Source organism: Phyllobates terribilis, unplaced genomic scaffold (assembly GCF_046119375.1).
Source record: "Phyllobates terribilis strain yellow unplaced genomic scaffold, ASM4611937v1 Scaffold_171__1_contigs__length_4068163, whole genome shotgun sequence".
In the NCBI taxonomy this organism is placed as follows: domain Eukaryota; kingdom Metazoa; phylum Chordata; class Amphibia; order Anura; family Dendrobatidae; genus Phyllobates; species Phyllobates terribilis.
The window spans coordinates 3,462,872-3,483,514 of NW_027362931.1; the positions used below are offsets into that span (position 1 = coordinate 3,462,872).

Consider the following 20,643-nt stretch of genomic DNA (forward strand, 5'->3'; position numbering starts at 1 on the left):
AAGGGAAATGTGTTTGTTACTGATAAGGCTGTTTTCGGTTTTCTGTTCAGTTGTAACAATGAAGTATCTTAATTTGAATCTCGCTGGCAATGTGAAGACCCTTTTGCTGTCTATTCCAAAGTTCTCCTTAAAGCAAAGAGGGTCTCCATAACATCAGTAACTTTCTTTGTCCCGTCCATTCCTTCCCAACTGTGATTTTTCATCCAAGCATTGAGAGATGAGCTAAGAGAAGACAATTTTTCTCTATAGAGGAATGGCAGACATGGGTATTGTCCACATAGAAAGCCTCTCCTAAATCCCATGCACAAAAAAGCCGCCCTACAATCTGCCAGGACACATGCGGAAACATATGAAGACTCCTGGGACTTTATACTCTGGAGTGATGAGACCAAAATAAATGGGTTTTTTTTGGAACTGATGGCTTCAAAACTGTATGACATTGAAGAGGTGAGGAATACAATGAGAACGCATGGTGTCTACAGTGAGACCTGGTGGTGGGGCTGCATGAGGAGCTACATTTCATTGATGGGATCTTGAATTTACAGATGTTCTGCTCTGTAGTGAAAGAGAAGATGCTGCCATCACTCTGTTCCCTTGGTAGGCCACTGTTACATTTCTGAAGAACAGGGTGACAGTGATTCAGTGGCCAAGTGTCTCCTGATCTGAACCCAACCAAACACCTATGGGGAATTCTGAAGAGACAAGTTGTCATCGCTCCATCCAGCATCCAGGCTCTAAGAGCTCGTTATTGAAAAAGAGATAAAAGATAGATATAGTATTGTCACTAACTTGTTCATTCCAGGCCTAGAAAACTTGGGGCCGTCCTTTAAAATTATGGAGGCCATACAAAATAATAGATGTAGTAGCTTTTTATGTGGGGTGTACTCATTTTTGCATTAACTAATTTGAGTAAAACTGAAGATTTTCTAATGAGAGTTATATTATTACCCTTACTTTCATGTTTTGATTACAAAAAAATGTTCTATGAAACTTAGTGTTGGCAAAATTTTAGAAATTGATCTTGTGTTCAGTGAGCTATTAAATAAAATCTTACTCATCAAAGGGGGTGTACTCATTTATGCTGAACAATGTTTATTAAACTTTATAAAACACAGTGAACATAATTACACTTTCTTTCCCGTATGACTTCTCTCATGTTTTACAAGGTGCGATTTATGTATAAAAGATTTCCCACATTCTGAACATGAATACGGCTTCTCTCCTGTGTGACTTCTCTCATGCTGCACAAGATAATTTTTTTTAGTAAAGCATTTCACACAGAATGAACATGAATACGGCTTCTCTCCTGTGTGAATTCTTTGATGTATAACAAGTTCCGATTTATATATAAAACATTTCCCACATTCTGAACATGAAAATGTGTTTTCTCCTGTATGAATTCTCTTATGTGCAGCAAGTTGATATTTATGTATAAAAGATTTCCCACATTCTGAACATGAATACGGCTGCTCTCCTGTGTGAATTTTCTTGTGTGTCACAAGTGTTGATTTCTCTGTAAAGCATTTCCCACATTCTGGACATGAATACGGCTTTTCTCCTGTGTGAATGCGGTGATGTTTAACAAGATCTGATTTATAACTAAAACACTTCCCACATTCTGAGCATGAATATGGCGACTTTCCAGTATGAATGCTCTGATGTCTACTAAGATGCCCTTTAGCTGTGAAGGTCTTCCCACATAGTGAACACACAAATGGTTTTTCTCCTGTGTGAATTCTCTGATGTGTTATAAGACTCCCTTTATTTGTGAAGGACTTCTCACATAGTGAACATGAAAATGTTTTTTCTCCTGTGTGATTTCTCTGATGTGTAATAAGATTCCCTTTATTTCTAAAGCATTTCCCACAATCTGAACATGAATATGGCTTCTCTCCTGTGTAAATTCGCTGATGTGGAATAAGACTCCTTTTATATGTAAAGGACTTCCCACATTCTGAACATGAATATGGCTTCTCTCCTGTGTGAATTCTATGATGTATAATAAGACTTCCTTTACCTGTGAAGGACTTTCCACATTCTCAACATGAATACGGCTTTTCTCCTGTGTGAATTCTCTGATGTATAACAAGTTGTGATTTATCTGGAAAGCATCTTCTACATTGTAAACATGAAAAAGGTTTTTCTCCTGTGTGAATTCTTTGATGTTTAACAAGGTCTGATTTACTTCTACAACATTTCCCACATTCCGAACATGAAAATGGCTTCTCTCCTGTATGAATTCTCTGATGGTTAATAAGACTCCAGTTATTTGTGAACGACTTTTCACATTCTGAACATGAATACGGCTTCTCTCCAGTGTGAATTCTCTCATGTGTAGTAAGACTTGATTTACAAGTAAAAGATTTCCCACATTCTGAACATGAATACGGCTTTTCTCCTGTGTGAATTCTCTGATGTATAACAAGTTGTGATTGATCTGGAAAGCACCTACTACATTGTAAACATGAAAAAGGTTTTTCTCATGTGTGAATTCTTTGATGTTTAACAAGGTCTGATTTACTTCTACAACATTTCCCACATTCCGAACATGAATATGGCTTCTCTCCTGTATGAATTCTCTGATGTGTAATAAGATACCCTTTATGTTTGAAGGACTTCTCACATTCCGAACATGAAAATCGCTTTTCTCCTGTGTGAATTCTCTCATGTATAACATATTTTGATTTATATGTAAAGCATTTCCCACATTCTGAACAGGAGTATGGCTTTTTTCCTTTGTGTTTTCTGTGTGTTAAAAAATCTGAGCTTTTTGTAAATTGCTTGTCACACTGAAATCTTGAATCCACTTTGCCACCTGGACTTTTGGTAATAATGTGAGATTGTTCAGGAGATGATTCCTCATGATCAGGAGGATTATAAGAAAGTGAAGCGCTGTGAAGTCCAGGAGGTGCAGGAAGGGTGATGAGGTTTTCTCCATTAGAGTGCTTCATAAGATCTTCTTTTTTACAATTTAGTGATGAACCGTTATTCTCACAAGGATTTCCTATTAGGATGAAAGATAAATTAGATCTGAGGTTTTTTTTCAACACAAAAGAGATTTCTATATGTATTTTTTGGATCTCACAATGAAGACCCTCGTCAGTAAAAGTACCGGGAATAAGGAGGACAACTACATGCCATAACATTAACACAATGACAGGTAAAGTGAATGACACTTATAAACTGGTGACATTGGCACAAGTCAGGGGTGGCAGAGATTAGACAGCAAATAGTTATTTAAGTGGTAATTACTGATGACAGGTTCCCTTAATGTACCTCCAGTGCCATTTCACTCTCTCAAGCTTCGTATCTTGGCCTTAATATAGAAAATTGTCCACGCAATTAAAGAAGATGTCCACTACTATTAAAAATGCCCCCAATGTAATTAACCCGTTGAGAGAAGATTTTTTCTAATTACCTTGCTTTGTCTTTATTGGCTGCGAGCGGCGCTATCGCTGGCCACTCACCGGCATCACGCGATCCCCGGCTGCAGCCGGCTCTTGCTTCTCCTGATGTCACGTCAAGTGAGGCGTGACTCGGTGATGCGATCCCCGCGGTGGATGCCGGGCTGTGGGTGGGGTTTCCCCGCGCGTCACATCCAGAATCCACCGCTCACTTTCCCAATGAATGCAAGGTAATTGTGATACACAAAATGTTATACAATTGAACAGTGAAGAAAAAAAAAATTACATTTTTCCACTATAATATTATTTTAGCCCCAGATTTTACATTTTCACAAGGGAAAATGGGTAAAGATGACCACATAATTTGTTATACAATTTCTGCTGAACGGGGCAATACCCCATATGTGTCTGTACAGTACTGCTTAGCCACATGGCGAGACTCGGGAGGGAAGGAGCAATATTTTACTCTTGGAGAACAAACTTTAGTAGAACAGTTTGCAGACTCCATATACAAAGCCCCTAAGTGGCAGAAGAGCAGAATCCCCCCTCAAGTGACACCAGTTTGGAAATTACACCCCTATGGAAATGTATCTACAGGTGTAGTGATGAATTTGACTCCATGGGTGCTTTCCAGAAAAGAACAGTAATGGATGTTGCGAAGTGAAAATGCAAATATTCCCTTATAGTGGCCAGTACATTGTAGTGTCCGGTACATTGCAGAGCCCTTACGTTGTAGCGCCCAGTACATGATTCCCAGCTAGTGCTTTCTGTAGAAATAAATTGTCTCTCCTCGCTACAGTAATGCCAAACATGTGGATGCTAACTGCACACTGTGGGGCTCAGGAGGAGGGGGCATTTGGATTTGGGAGCGCAGATGTCACTGAATTTCTTTAAGTGGGAGCCAAGTCACTTTTCCAGAGCCTTTGTGCTTCCAGTAATATGGACACCCCCTATATTACTGTTTACAGATGATGAACCTGAGTGGGGACTTGTTTTTTGTGGGTTGAGTAGAAGCTCTTAATGGTGGCATTTTGGGGTACAGAACATTTTGGATCATATTTATCCTGTGCTGTACGCTGAACACTTACAGTGGGTACGGGAAGTATTCAGACCCCTTTACATTTTCCACTCTTTGTTTCATTGCAGCCATTTGGTAAATTCTAAAAAGTTCATTTATTTTTCTCATTAACCCCTTAAGCCCCGAGGGTGGTTTGCACGTTAATGACCAGGCCAATTTTTACAATTCTGACCACTGTCACTTAATGAGGTAATTACTCTGGAACGCTTCAACGGATCCCCCTGATTCTGAGATTGTTTTTTCGTGACATATTGTACTTCATGATTGTGGAAAAATTTCTTCGATATCACTTGCGTTTATTTGTGAAAAAAACAGAAATTTGGCGAAAATTTTGAAAATTTTGCAATTTTCAAAATTTGAATTTTTAAGCCCTGAAATCAGAGAGATATGTCACACAAAAGAGTTAATAAATAACATTTCCCACATATCTACTTTACATCAGCACAATTTTGGAACCAAAATTTTTTTTTGTTAGGGAGCTATAAGGGTTAAAAGTTGACCAGCGATTTCTCATTTTTCCAACAAAATTTACAAAACCATTTTTTTAGGGACCACATCACATTTGAAGTCACTTTGAGAGGTCTTTATGACAGAAAATACCCAAAAGTGACACCATGCTAAAAACTGCACTCCTCAAGGTGCTCAAAACCACATTCAAGAACTTTATTAACCCTTCAGGTGCTTCACAGGAATTTTTTGAATGTGGAAGAAAAAAATGAACATTTAACTTTTTTCACAAAAATGTTACTTTAGACCCAATTTTTTTTATTTTCACAGGGGTAACAAGAAAAAATGGACCCCAAAATTTGTTGTGCAATTTCCCCTGGGTACGCAGATACCCAATATTTGGGGAAAAAACACTGTTTGGGCGCACGGCAGGGCTCGGAAGGGAAGGAGCGCCATTTGACTTTTTGATTGTAAAATTTGCTTGAATAATTAGCGGACGCCATGTTGTGTTTGGAGAGCCCCTGTGTGCCCAAACTTTGGAGCTCCCCCACAAGTGACCCCATTTTGGAAACTAGACCCCCCAAGGCACCTTTCTAGATGCATAGTGAGCACTTGGAACCCCCAGGTGCTTCACAAATTGTTTCGTAAAAATGAAAAAGTGAAAAAAAAAAACACTTTTTCATTTTTATGAATCAATTTGTGAAGCACCTGGGGGTTCCAAGTGCTCACTATGCATCTAGATAGGTGCCTTGGGGGGTCTAGTTTCCAAAATGGGGTCACTTGTGGGGGAGCTCCAATGTTTGGGCACACAGGGACTCTCCAAATGCAACATGGTATCCGCTAACAAATTGAATGGAAAATCGGCTCAAATTGTTAGCGGACACCACGTTGCGTTTGGAGAGCCCCTCTGTGCCCAAACTTTGGAGCTCCCCCACAAGTGACCCTATTTTGGAAACTAGACTCCCCAAGGCACCTTTCTAGATGCATAGTGAGCACTTGGAACCCCCAGGTGCTTCACAAATTGATTCGTAAAAATGAAAAAGTGAAAAAAAAAACACTTTTTCATTTTTATGAATCAATTTGTGAAGCACCTGGGGTTCCAAGTGCTCACTATGCATCTAGATAGGTGCCTTGGGGGGTCTAGTTTCCAAAATGGGGTCACTTGTGGGGGAGCTCCAATGTTTGGACACACAGGGACACTCCAAATGCAACATGATATCCGCTAACAAAATGTCGGCTCAAATTGTTAGCAGACACCATGTTGCGTTTGGAGAGCCCCTGTGTGCCCAAACTTTAGAGCTCCCCCACAAGTGACCCCATTTTGGAAACTAGACCCCCCAAGGCACCTATCTAGATGCATAGTGAGCACTTGGAACCCCCAGGTGCTTCACAAATTGATTCGTAAAAATGAAAAAGTGAAAAAAAAAACACTTTTTCATTTTTATGAATCAATTTGTGAAGCACCTGGGGTTCCAAGTGCTCACTATGCATCTAGATCGGTGCCTTGGGGGGTCTAGTTTCCAAAATGGGGTCACTTGTGGGGGAGCTCCAATGTTTGGGCACACAGGGACACTCCAAATGCAACATGATATCCGCTAACAAAATGTCGGCTCAAATTGTTAGCAGACACCATGTTGCGTTTGGAGAGCCCCTGTGTGCCCAAACTTTAGAGCTCCCCCACAAGTGACCCCATTTTGGAAACTAGACCCCCCAAGGCACCTATCTAGATGCATAGTGAGCACTTGGAACCCCCAGGTGCTTCACAAATTGATTCGTAAAAATGAAAAAGTGAAAAAAAAAACACTTTTTCATTTTTATGAATCAATTTGTGAAGCACCTGGGGTTCCAAGTGCTCACTATGAATCTAGATAGGTGCCTTGGGGGGTCTAGTTTTCAAAATGGGGTCACTTGTGGGGGAGCTCCAAAGTTTGGGCACACAGGGGCTCTCCAAACGCAACATGGTGTCCACTAACAATTTGAGCCGACAATTTGTTAGCGGATATCATGTTGCATTTGGAGAGTCCCTGTGTGCCCAAACATTGGAGCTCCCCCACAAGTGACCCCATTTTGGAAACTATACCCCTCAAGGATTTTATTAAGGTGTATAGTGAACATTTTGAACCCAGAGGTACGGCACAGAATTTGTTTACATTAGGTCATCATATTGAATAAGTTGTCATTATTCTTGAGCGCAAGTGCTCGCTACTTGAGTTTGCATCGGGTACTCAGGTATGCACCATGTACAGCGTGTGCTCGAGTGACATGCTCGAGTCCCTGCTCCGCATGTTTCACGGTTATTAGACACCCAAAAAAAAACATGCGGGGATCGCTCGTGCATGGCAGGCAATCCCCGTAAAGTTTTTTTGGCCGCGAAGCATATGGGGCAGAGACTCGAGCATGTCACTCAAATACCCACGATACTCAATGCATACCAGAGCACCGGATGCAAACTCAAGTAGCGAGCACTTGCGCTCAACACTAGTCGCCATATCGTCATCTTTTTTTCTTACTTTTGAAAAAAATCCCAACCCCAGCCCTAACCCTAGCACAACCCTAACCATAGCACAACCCTAGCCCTAGCACAACCCTAGCCCCAGCACAACCCTAGCCCCAAACCCAGCCCTAACCCTAGCCCAATCCTAACCCAAGAGTTTATTTTTGACGCCGTTCCTTGTGCGGTATAAGTGATTAGACGACTTTATTCTTCAGGTCGGTGTGATTACAGCAATGCCAGAATCATATGGGGTTTTTATGACTGACAGCTGTCACACACTAAAAGACGCATTTTTTGTAAAATCTACTTTTTGCATAGCCATATTTTGAGAGCTATAATTTTTCCAGATTTTGGCAGACAGTCATGTGACGGCTCGTTTTTTGCGGGATGACTTGACGTTGTTATTGGTGCCATTGACATTTTTTGATCGCTTTCTATTCCGATTTTTGGGAGGCAGAATAAACAAAAACCAACAATTCAGGAATTGTTTTTTTTTATTTTTTATTCTGTTCCGCGTGTGGTAAAATTGGTGAGGCAGCTTTATTCTTCGGGTCAGTACGTTTACAGCGGTACCACATTTGTATCATTTTTCTATGTTTTGGCGCTTATACACAATAAAAGCTATTTTATAGAAAAAAATATTTTTTAGCATCGCTTTATTCTGAGAGCTATAACTTTTTTATTTTTCGGCTGATGGAGCTGTATGGCGGCTTGTTTTTTGCGGGACGAGATGACGTTTTCAGCGGTACCATTTTTATTTATATGCGTCTTTTTGATCGCGTGTTATTCCACTTTTTGTTTGGCGGTATGGTGATAAAGCACTGTATTTTGCTTCGTTTTTTTTTTTTTTACCGTGTTCACTGAAGGGGTTAACTAGTGGGACAGTTTTATAGGTCAGGTTGTTCCGGACGCGGCGATACCAAATATGTGTACTTTTATTGTTTTTTTTTTTTTTATAATAATATTTATTGATGGGTACATTATATTTTTATTTTTGGTGGATTATTTTTTATTTATTTTTTTTATATTTTTGCAATTTTTTTTAATTTTTTTTTCCACTTTCAGACAGTTTATACACTTTATTACTTTGTTCCACTCTGGGACTTTCACTTTTTTTTCCCTGATCGCCTGCATGGCACAGGAATGCAGCACCATCCCTGTGCTATGCAGGCTATCAGCGCTGCACAGTGTGAAGATTGTTTGGAGATGCACTGCGCATGTCCAAACAATCTTCCTGCTGTCTGGTGACCCGGATGTTGTCATGACGACATCGGGTCGTCATGGCAACACCCGGGAAGCCTTTGCAGACTGCGCTGGAGGCCGGAAGAGAAGGTGAGTATCGGCGATCACCTCCCCTTGCCCCCGCAATGCCGCGATCCCAGCATCGCAGGGGATAATGTGCTGGGAGCGGTGCAGGACCGCTCCCTGCACATAGTACCGGGTGTCAGCTGTGACAATCAGCTGACACACAGCGGCGATCGCGCTCGCACAGCCTGTGTGCGCGCGCGATCGCGATGACGTACTAATACGGGTCTGGCTCTTAAGTCCCAGGGCACAGACGCGTATTAGTACGTCAGATGTTGTTAAGGGGTTAAAGTACACTCTGCACCCCATATTGACTGAAAAAAAGCAGAAATGCAGACAATTTTGCAGATTTATTAAAAAAGAAAAACTGAAATATCACATGGTCATAAGTATACAAACCCTTTGCTCAGACACTCATATTTAAGTCACATGCTGTCCATTTCCTTGTGATCCTCCTTGAGATGGTTCTACTCCTTCATTGGAGTCCGGCTGTGTTTAATTAAACTGATAGGACTTGATTTGGAAAGGCACACACCTGTCTATATAAGACCTCACAGCTCACAGTGCATGTCAGACCAAATGAGAATCATGAGCTCAAAGGAACTGCCCAAGAAGCTCAGAGACAGAATTGTGGCAAGGCACAGATCTGGCCAAGGTTACAAAAGAATTTCTGCATCACTCAAGGTTCCTAAGAGCACAGTGGCCTTCATAATCCTTAAATGGAAGAAGTTTGGGACCACCAGAAGTCTTCCTAGACCTGGACATCCAGCCAAACTGAGCAATCGTGGGAGAATAGCCTTGGTGAGAGAGGTAAAGATAAACCTCAAGATCACTGTGGCTGAGCTCCAGAGATGCAGTAGGGAGATGGGAGAAAGTTCCACAAAAGTCAACGATCACTGCAGCCCTCCAGCAGTCGGGCCTTTATGGCAGAGTGGCCAGATGGAAGCCTCTACTCAGTGCAAGACATATGAAAGCCCGCATAGAGTTTGCTCAAAAACACATGAACGACTCACAGACTATGAGAAATAAGATTCTCTGGTCTGATGAGACGAAGATAGAACTTTTTGGTGATAATTCTAAGCGGTATGTGTGGAGAAAACCAGGCACTGCTCCTGACCTGCCTAATACAATCCCAACAGTAAAACATGGTGGAGGCAGCATCATGCTATGGGGGTATTTTTCAGCTGCAGGGACAGGATGACTGGTTGCAACTGAAGGAAACAAGAAAGTAGCCAAGTACAGAGAAGTCCTGGATGAAAACCTCTACCAGAGTGCTCTGGACCTCAGACTTGGCCGAAGGTTCACCTTCCAACAAGACAACGACCCTAAGCACACAGCTAAAATGACAAAGGATTGGCTTCAGAACAACTCTGTGGCCATTCTTGACTGGCCCAGCCAGAGCCCTGACCTAAACCCAATTGAGCATCTCTGGAGAGACCTGAAAATGGCTGTCCACCAATGTTCACCATCCAACCTGATGGAACTGGAGAGGATCTGCAAGGAGGAATGGCCGAGGATCCCCAAATCCAGGGGTGAAAAACTTGTTGCATCATTCCCAAGAAGACTCATGGCTGTACTAGCTCAAAAGGGGCTTTTACTCAATACTGAGCAAAGGGTCTGAATACTTATGACCATGTGATATTTCAGTTGTTTTTTTTTTAAATAAATTTACAAAAATTTCTACATTTCTTGTTTTTTTCAGTCAAGATGGGGTGCAGAGTGTACTATAATGAGAAAAAAATGAACTTTTTAGAACTTACCGAATAGCTGCAATGAAACAAAGAGTGAAAAATGTAAAGGTGTCTGAATACTTTCCGTACCCACTGTACATCGGGGTTTCCATCTAAATCTACAAAATACATGATTCAGATGACACCCCCGAGGGATCCATTCAGAATAATGAGGCAGCAGAGTTACACCGGACTCCGTCTACCCTCTGGTCGACTGCGCTTTTATGCACGCTGAAAAAGATGGACATCACTGGATCATAGGCCAGACGGCGTCCACAGCGCCTCATTATACGGAATCTTCCCCCGGGGTTCTGTCCGAATCGCAAGCTCAGTCATTTATATGGCAGCATGAGACTTGTGTAAGAATAATATGGAAGTAAAAGATGGAAGTAATATTAAAAAACACAATTAGGAAAATTAAAAATGTGCTTATTAAATCATTAAGAAGAGGTGTGAATGCGGCCCAGTTATTCATCGGTGCGCAACCGGACTCTGTACAAGAGCAGCCGCGCCATCACCGGACGCTTCTGCTGTGATGTGGACGGCGGATAAAGCTTCACTGCACCGGAGACTTCATACAATATCACACAACGGTCATCGTCACACGCCGCTAATCATAGTCACATGCCAATCATCATCATCACACACCGCTAATCATAGTCACATGCCAATCATCATCGTCATACGCCAGTCATCATCACACGCCGCTAATCATAGTCACATGCCAGTCATCATCATCATACGCCAGTCATCATCATCACACGCCGCTAATCATAGTCACATGCCAGTCATCATCGTCATACGCCAGTCATCATCATCACACGCCGCTAATCATAGTCACATGCCAATCATCATCGCCATACGCCAGTCATCATCATCACACGCCGCTAATCATAGTCACATGCCAGTCATCATCGTCATACGCCAGTCATCATCATCACAAGCCGCTAATCATAGTCACATGCCAATCATCATCGTCATACGCCAGTCATCATCATGACACGCCGCTAATCATAGTCACATGCCAGTCATCATCGTCATACGCCAGTCATCATCATCACAAGCCGCTAATCATAGTCACATGCCAATCATCATAGTCATACGCCAGTCATCATCATCACACGCCGCTAATCATAGTCACATGCCAATCATCGTCATAAGCCAGTCATCATCATCACACGCCGCTAATCATAGTCACATGCCAATCATCATCGTCATACGCCAGTCATCATCATCACATGCCGCTAATCATAGTCACATGCCAATCATCATAGTCATACGCCAGTCATCATCATCACACGCCGCTAATCATAGTCACATGCCAATCATCATCGTCATACGCCAGTCATCATCACTCGCCGCTAATTATAGTCACATGCCAATCATCATCGACATACGCCAGTCATCATCACTCGCCGCTAATCATAGTCACATGCCAATCATCATCATCATACGCCAGTCATCATCATCACACGCCACTAATCATGGTCACATGCCAGTCATCATCGTCATACGCCAGTCATCAACATCACACGCCGCTAATCATAATCACATGCCAATCATCATCGTCATACGCCAGTCATCATCATCACACGCCGCTAATCATAGTCACATGCCAATAATCATCGTCATACGCCTGTCATCATCATCACACGCCGCTAATCAGTCACATGCCAATCATCATCGTCATACGCCAGTCATCATCATCACAAGCCGCTAATCATAGTCACATGCCAATCATCATCGTCATACGCCAGTCATCATCATCACTCACCGCTAATCATAGTCACATGCCAATCATCATTGTCATACGCCAGTCATCATCGTCACACGCCGGTCATTATTACACACCTGTGGAAACATCTCCCGGAATCTTCTCCTTCCCGTCACTCACACACGGCTGATCCCTCCTCGTCATCGCTTCTTCTTCTGTCTCGTCCTTCACTTTATTCTTAGTTGGATCTTCCTCCTGATATATCAGATGTAACAATCAGCACAATACAAGAAACCACCAAAATCTGTGACATCTATGACCTCGATCAGAAATGTCCCCCCATATACAGATCCGGTACAGGGCTCAGCACCGTCTACCTGATGACTCTCCGGGATGTTGTGATTCTCCTCTGGACAGTCCTGGGAATACAGAGGACGGGGACATCTCTCTGGTGGATTTCTTTCCACGAGTCCATCTGTAGGAAACACATAGTGACGGAATACAGTGACATGTAAAAGTTTGGGCACCAATGGTCAAAATTACTGTTATTGTGAACAGTTAAATTGAAGATGAAATAATCTCTAAACGGCCTAAAGTTACAGATGACATTTCCTTTGTATTTTAGGCAAAACAATAAATAATAAATTATATATATTTTCATCTTTTACATTTAAAAAAAAATTCAATAAGGGAAAATGGGCAAATGCAAAAGTTCTGGCACCCGGCAAGGTTAGTAGCTAGTAGCGCCCCCTTTTGAAAGTATCACAGCTTGTAAATGCTTTTTGTAGCAGACTATAGTCTTTCAATTCTTGATTGAGGGATTTTCTTTCATTCATTCTTCTTTGGAGAATTCTTCCAGTTCTGTGAGATTCTTGGGTCGTCTTGCATTCTCTGCTATTTTGAGGTCTAGCCACAGATTTTCAATGATGTTCAAATCAGGGGACTATGAGGGCCATTGTAAAACCTTCAGCTTGCGCCTTTTGACGTGTGTTTAGTATCATTATCATTTGCCATCCTCTTTTCACCTCCAGCTTTTTTGCAGATGGTGTTATGTTTGCATCAAGAATTTGCTGAAATTTCATGGAATCCATTCTTCCCTCTACCCGTTCCCTGTGCCAGTGGCTGCAACACAACCCCAAGGCATGATTGATCCACCACCATGCTTAATGGTTGGCGAGATGTTCTTTTCCCAAAATTTTGTGCACTTTTTTCTCCACACAACTTTGATCATTGCTTGTTTCCAAAATGCATCAGACCTTCTTAGATGTACTTTTGCATACTTCTGACGCTGAATTTAATGGTGAGGTCGCAGGAGAGGTTTTCTTCTGATGACTCTTCCATGAAGGCCATATTTGTGCAGGTGTCTCTGAAGAGTACAACAATGTACCACAACTCCAGAGTCTGCTAAATCTTTCTGAAGGTCTTTTGCAGTCAGGCGGGGGTTCTGATTTGCCTCTCTAGCAATCCTACTGAAAATTAGCTTGGTCTTCCAGACCTTATCTTGACCTCCACTGTTTCTGTTAACTGCCATTTCTTTATTACATTTTGAACCGAGGAAAGGGCAAATTGAAAACGCTTTGCTCATAGCCTTCTCCTGCTTTGTGGGCCTCCACCATTTTCAGAGTGCTAGACAGTGGATTAGAAGAAGCCATGGCTGCTGTTTTTTGGCACATTGTTAGAGTAGGCAGGGTTTTTATAAAGCTGGACTTTCCTAACGATGATAGGGAATGAGCCCTTACCCTAACAGGCTAAGTAAGGTCTGAATCATTGGTCAAAGTTATCTGAGCACACAAATGTCCAAGGGTAATACAAAGGAAATGTGTCATCTTTAACTTTAGGTCTTTTAGAGATCATTTCATCTTCAACTGGTCACAATAACAGTAATTTTGACCAGGGGTGCCCAAACTTTTACATGCCACTGTAGATTGTGTCATGTGATCATGAGATGATGGGAGTAGTAGTAGATGACCACAGAACCGACATGACAGTCTCCCCTCCTCACCCTGCTGATCGGCCCATATGGCGGTCACCTTTTGTGCTCCATGTATAACCTCAACCTTAATATCAATCAGATCTTCACCCTAAAAAGAAAAATTTAAGATGAGCTCAGGTCCCATCACTTCATGGTCAGATGTTGTGGGGACTTCAGTGTCATCTACATGATGATCCTCCGGGATGTTGTGATTCTCCTCTGGACAGTCCTGGGGATACAGAGGACGGGGACATCTCTCTGGTGGATTTCTCCTCCTGGATCCATCTGTGGAGACACAGAGACTGAATACATGACCTGCCTTGTATCTTCTGTCTATATATGAGACTAGGCTCTCAGAACTGGTAATTCTATGTTTATGTATCTGGGAATAAATTACATTGTTGTGGTCCTCACCCCCGATACCAAGGACCCAACACATTGTGGCCTCAAGTATGAAGTGATAATCAGCGAGGCCAAAGCCTAATGCTCTCTGCTCTGCACTCGGAGGAAGAGGACCCCGAGGAGAGGGACAGAGAAGACCCTCATCAGTCAGATGAAGGAGCCGTACTAAGAAACACAACTTCTCCAAGTTTCGTCTCCACCAGGGATGGAACCACAGAGGAGCTGGAGAAAGCTCCACATTTCCATCCATCGGTTTCTTCTCTCCTAATTCACTGTATGGAGATTGGGGGAAGGACGGTGACCATTTACCAGTGATTGTATTTTTGAGAGCTCATGATGTCACCATGAGGACACGGCCTCCCTCCTGGACAGGATCCTCTGGGATCACTAAGAGGAGAGAACCTGATCTATTAAAAGACGGGTTACCGTGTTTTTCTTCTTCTTTAAATAGAGATAAATCTCAACATCCGCCTCGGTATAAAAACTTAAATAAGCAGCAAGTTCTGCGTTTGTCTCTAAAGGTGGAAAAAAGGCACATGTACGACTAACGTACGAAGTCACAGCACCCGGAAGGACGGTGTTGTGGGGAGCACCCGGTACACAGCGGTTAGTACCTATCAATGTGTAGAAAGGACAACTAGAGAGCAGGCACCGGGGTCATGGGCGCTTACTGATGCACACGAGGAGCCAAGGAGAGATTGTCTGGTCAGACTCCACAGAAAAGTTCCATAATACATAATCTTCTGAACAAACATCCCTTTAAGGGAGACTTACAATTATTACCACCAGACCAGGATCTCAGATTGAAGTTCCCATTAATTTTGCTTTGCCTCCCAAAATTAGAACAAATGTTTTTGTATAAAAATATATATATATATATACACACATACACATATGTATATACACATACATACATACACACATACAGGGTGGTCCAAAATGAGGTGGCCAGAACATAATAACATTTATTTTGATTTATATATAAAATGATATTTACTAACACAAGCAGAACATTGACAATTACATTTTATTCTGAACAATAATACAAAAGCCCTTAAATGTTATCAGCGCAGGGGCTCACACTGTTTTCCATTACAATTTGCACAGCTTTGAAGTCGCCTCTTTCGCTTTAACAAACTTTTTTTGCACAAGTCTCTTTGGGTAATAATTTCTTGAAATTCATCTCTTATGTAATTTTTCAAATCACTGACACTTTTTGGTTTTCGACTATAAACTTTGTCCTTGAGTACTCCCCAAAAGAAAAATCCATTGGGGTCAAGTCTGGTGAACGTGCCGGCCAATCAAGTGGGCCTCTTCAGCCAATCCATTTATTAGGAAATGTTTCATCAAGATACTCGCGGACCACTCTTGAATAATGTGGAGGGGCCCCATCTTGTTGGAAATAAAGGTCATGTGAATTAGGCTGTGGATGTAACTGGGGAACAACTTGATTCAATAGAATTTTCCAGCCAGTTTCACTTTACACCAAGTTTGATAAATCTCCCCCTTCATAACCTTATTACACTTTCTGTCCATCTACTTTTGGACCACCCTGTGTGTATATATATATATATATATATATATATATATATATATATATATATATATATATATATATATATATGTATATACACACACACATACATTATTTTGCCAAATAATAAAATATATACATACAGTACAGACCAAAAGTTTGGACACCCCTTTCATTTAAAGATTTTTCTGTATTTTCATGACTATGATAATTGTACATTCACACTGAAGGCATCAAAACTATGAAGTAACACATGTGGAATTATATACTTAACAAAAAAGTGTGAAACAACTGAAAATATGTCTTATATTCTAGGTTCTTCAAAGTAGCCACCTTTTGCTTTGATGACTGCTTTGCACACTCTTTGCATTCTCTTGATGAGCTTCTAGAGGTAGTCACCGGAAATGGTTTTCACTTCACAGGTGAGCCCTGTCAGGTTTAATAGGTGGGATTTCTTGCCTTATAAATGGGGTTGGGACCATCAGTTGTGTTGTGCAGAAGTCTGGTGGATACACAGCTGATAGTCCTACTGAATAGACTGTTAGAATTCGTTTTATGGCAAGAAAAAAGCAGCTGAATAAAGAAAAACGAGTGGCCATCATTACTTTAAGAAATGAAGGTCAGTCAGTCCGAAAAATTGGGCAAACTTTGAAAGTGTCCCCAAGTGCAGTTGCAAAAACCATCAAACGCTACAAAGAAACTGGCTCACATGAGGACCGCCACAGGAAAGGAAGACCAAGAGTCACCTCTGCTTCTGAGGATAAGTTTATCCGAGTCACCAGCCTCAGAAATCGCAGGTTAACAGCAGCTCACATTAGAGACCAGGTCAATGCCACACAGAGTTCAGAGGTATGGACAAGCGACAGCAGATTAGGTGAAAAATCATCAGTAAATTAACCCCGACTCTGCTGAGTAACGATCAGACTCCGGTACCGAAAGAAATCATAGGAGAGAATGGACAGAAGAGTTGGGACATCTGCAGACAAAATGTGACCGATGCTCTAAGGAAGGTGAAAGTTTCTGAAAGAAGCCGCCGAGGACGAAGACTCAAGACTGATGAAGACGACAGCGGAGAAACCGCGACTCACAGATCAGAAGAGAATAATCAGGGAATGAAAGCTGTGAGAAAATGTAGAGAAAACCAGAGCAAGTCTGGAGAAAAATCATCTATTATAGGACGAGGCCGAGAGAAGTCATCACATCCACCGGAGCCAACAAGAGTCTCCTCTCACCTGGTGATGTCAGAGGCCGGAGCTCCTCCATCATCACCTCCTGGTACCGATCCTGGTGTCCTTCTAGATACTCCCACTCCTCCATGGAGAGATAGACAGCGACGTCCTGACACCTTATAGGAACCTGACAACGACACCGTCATCACCCAGAAACCTCCAGTGCTGTCATGCATAATGTCCCAGAAGTCACCTCTCCGCTCATCACCCAGAATCCTCCAGTGCTGTCCTGTATAATGTCCAAGCAGTCAGCTCTCCGGTCATCACCCACAATCCTCCAGTGCTGTCCTCTATAATGTCCCAGCAGTCACCTCTCTAGTCATAACCCAAAATCCTCCAGTGCTGTCCTGTATAATGTCCCAGCAGTCACCTCTCCGGTCATCACCAAGAATCCTCCAGTGCTGTCCTGTATAATGTCCCAGCAGTCACCTCTCCTCTCATCACCCAGAATCCTCCAGTGCTGTCCTGTATAATGTCCCAGCAGTCACCTCTCAAGTCATCACCCAGAATCCTCCAGTGCTGTCCTGTATAATGTCCCAGCAGTCACCTCTCCGCTCATCACCCAGAATCCTCCAGTGCTGTCCTGTATAATCTCCCAGCAGTCACCTCTACGCTCATCACCCAGAATCCTCCAGTGCTGTCCTGTATAATGTCCCAGCAGTCACCTCTCCAGTCATCACCCAGAATCCTCCAGTGCTGTATTGCATAATGTACCAGCAGTCAGCTCCAGTCATCAACCAGAATCCTCCAGTGCTGTTTTGTATAATGTCCCAGCAGTCACCTCTCTGGTCATCACCCAGAATCCTCAAGTGCTGTCCTGTATAATGTTCCAGCAGTCACCTCTCCGGTCATCACCCAGAATCCTCCAGTGCCGTCCTGTATAATGTCCCAGCAGTCACCTCTCCGCTCAGCAGCTCAATCATCTTGTTGCTGAGCTCTAGGATCTTCTTCTTCTTCCTCTCATGTATCGGGGGGTGCGGGGGAGTCTCTGTGATGGGGCCCGGGCTCCGCCCTCCTGACTCTTGGATATGGATGATGGGAGTCACACCCTCCCGTGGTGTCTTCCTCACTATTGTGTAATCCTGTGTATGGAGAGAGACACTTAGGGAGAAGAATTCCTTTCCGACTCCAGATCTGACAATCAGTAGAAATCCCGGGATCAATAACCGTCTCCAGTAATCTGGGGCCATAACCTGGAATATTATTACACTCAGGACAGACATCCAGGCCCCTCTACAGCTCTTATAGGGAATCCTCATGACAACTCCTCCTGGCAGAGAGCTGCACACAATCACTGCTCTTACAATAAAGAATCCTTCTCTTCCTCTTCTGGATTTCCTCTTCCCGATGTCGGACTTGTTACATAACACAATAAAGCTGATAGAAATGTAGAGGAGTTACCTCTCCGCTCAGCAGGGAGATGATCTCCAGGGTGAAGTGTAATAATCTTCTGGTGGTCTCGTCCTCGTCCATCCTCGGGGGGGTCATTCAGGAGAAGGAGGGATGAACACTGGATCAGCTGGAGGGATCTAGTCCTGCCGGCGTCTTCATGATAAAGGAGAAGATGGAGATCACAGGGGACGATATAACGACAATCACTGAATTTTGCCCCAAATATCCGACATTTATCAGGAAGAATCTGGAGGAAAAGCCACAAACTCCACCGCGACCTCCTCCACCGACCTGACCGCTCATCATCAGCCTCGTAGGAGGTCGGTCACCGTTGTAACTGCCAGTGGAGGACGGTAACCGTGGTAACTACACCGCCAGCGGAGGACGGTCACCGTGGTAACTACACCGCCAGCGGAGGACGGTCACCGTGGTAACTACACCGCCAGCGGAGGACGGTCACCGTGGTAACTACACCATCAGCGGAGGACGGTCATCATGGTAACTACACCGCCAGTGGAGGACGGTCATCGTGGTAACTACACTGCCAGCGGAGGACGGTCACCGTGGTAACTACACTGCCAGCAGAGGACAGTCAACGTGGTAACTACACCGCCAGCGGAGGATGGTCATCATGGTAACTACACTGTCAGCGGAGGACGGTCATCGTGGTAACTATACCTCTAGCAGAGGACGGTCACCGTGGTAACTACACCTCCAGCGGAGGACGGTCACCGTGGTAACTACACATCCAGCGGGGGACGGTCACCGTTGTAACTCCACCTCCAGCGGGGGACGGTCACCGTGGTAACTCCACCTCCAGCAGGGGACGGTCACCGTGGTAACTCCACCTCCAGCGGGGGCGGTCACTGTGGTAACTACACATCCAGCGGGGGACGGTCAACGTGGTAACTCCACCTCCAGCGGGGGCGGTCACCGTGGTAACTCCACCTCCAGCGGGGGCCGGTCACCGTGGTAACTCCACCTCCAGCGGGGGGCGGTCACCGTGGTAACTCCACCTCCAGCGGGGGCGGTCACCGTGGTAACTCCACCTCCAGCGGGGGCGGTCACTGTGGTAACTCCACCTCCAGCGGGGGCGGTCACCGTGGTAACTCCACCTCCAGCGGGGGCGGTCACCGTGGTAACTCCACCTCCAGCGGGGGACGGTCACCGTGGTAACTCCACCTCCTGCGGAGGACGGTCACCGTGGTAACTCCACCTCCAGCGGAGGACGGTCACCGTGGTAACTCCACCTCCAGCGGGGGACGGTCACCGTGGTAACTCCACCTCCAGCGGGGGACGGTCACCGTGGTAACTACACCTCCAGAGGGGGCGGTCACCGTGGTAACTCCACCTCCAGCGGGGGACGGTCACCGTGGTAACTCCACCTCCAGCGGGGGCGGTGAGGTGAGGAGGAGCCGCTGCACATCCCCCATACAACACTGAGGAGCCGCAGTCACATGGAGCAGGAGCCTCCACAGGAACAGCTCTGATCTCACCCCACACTCTCCTCTCACAGATTCACCACAAACCCTCCCTGTAATCTCACCGGAATGGCGGGAAGCGGAAACCTGCTGCTGGCTGATACCAGAGAGCAAGAGCTGCGCACAACCAGGACGGAGCTGCTGCACTGAGAGCGGGAGGACCTGTGGTGACGTCACCGCCATGTGATCAGGGGGCGGAGCTCAGGGCAGAAGTGGTGAAGGACCTGTGGTGACGTCATCGCCATGTGATCAGGGGGCGGGGCTCAGGAGAGAAGTGGTGAAGGACCTGTGGTGACGTCACCGCCATGTGATCAGGGGGCGGGGCTTCGGGTGGTGATTGGCTCCGCAGTGTTTCCTCACAGACTGTAATGATTCTATAAACTATAAAGTTATTATAATGGTGAAGGAGCTGTGATGAGGCTGCGGTCATGTGACAGTGATGACGTCACCGCAGCTCCTCC

General features: G+C 44.2%; 1 pseudogene; it reads right to left on the reverse strand.

The window, feature by feature from the left end:
• Nucleotides 1-1,109: 1,109 nt before the first annotated feature.
• The window catches only part of LOC141212364 (uncharacterized), a 49,169-nt pseudogene continuing 29,635 nt past the window's right edge, over nt 1,110-20,643 (reverse strand).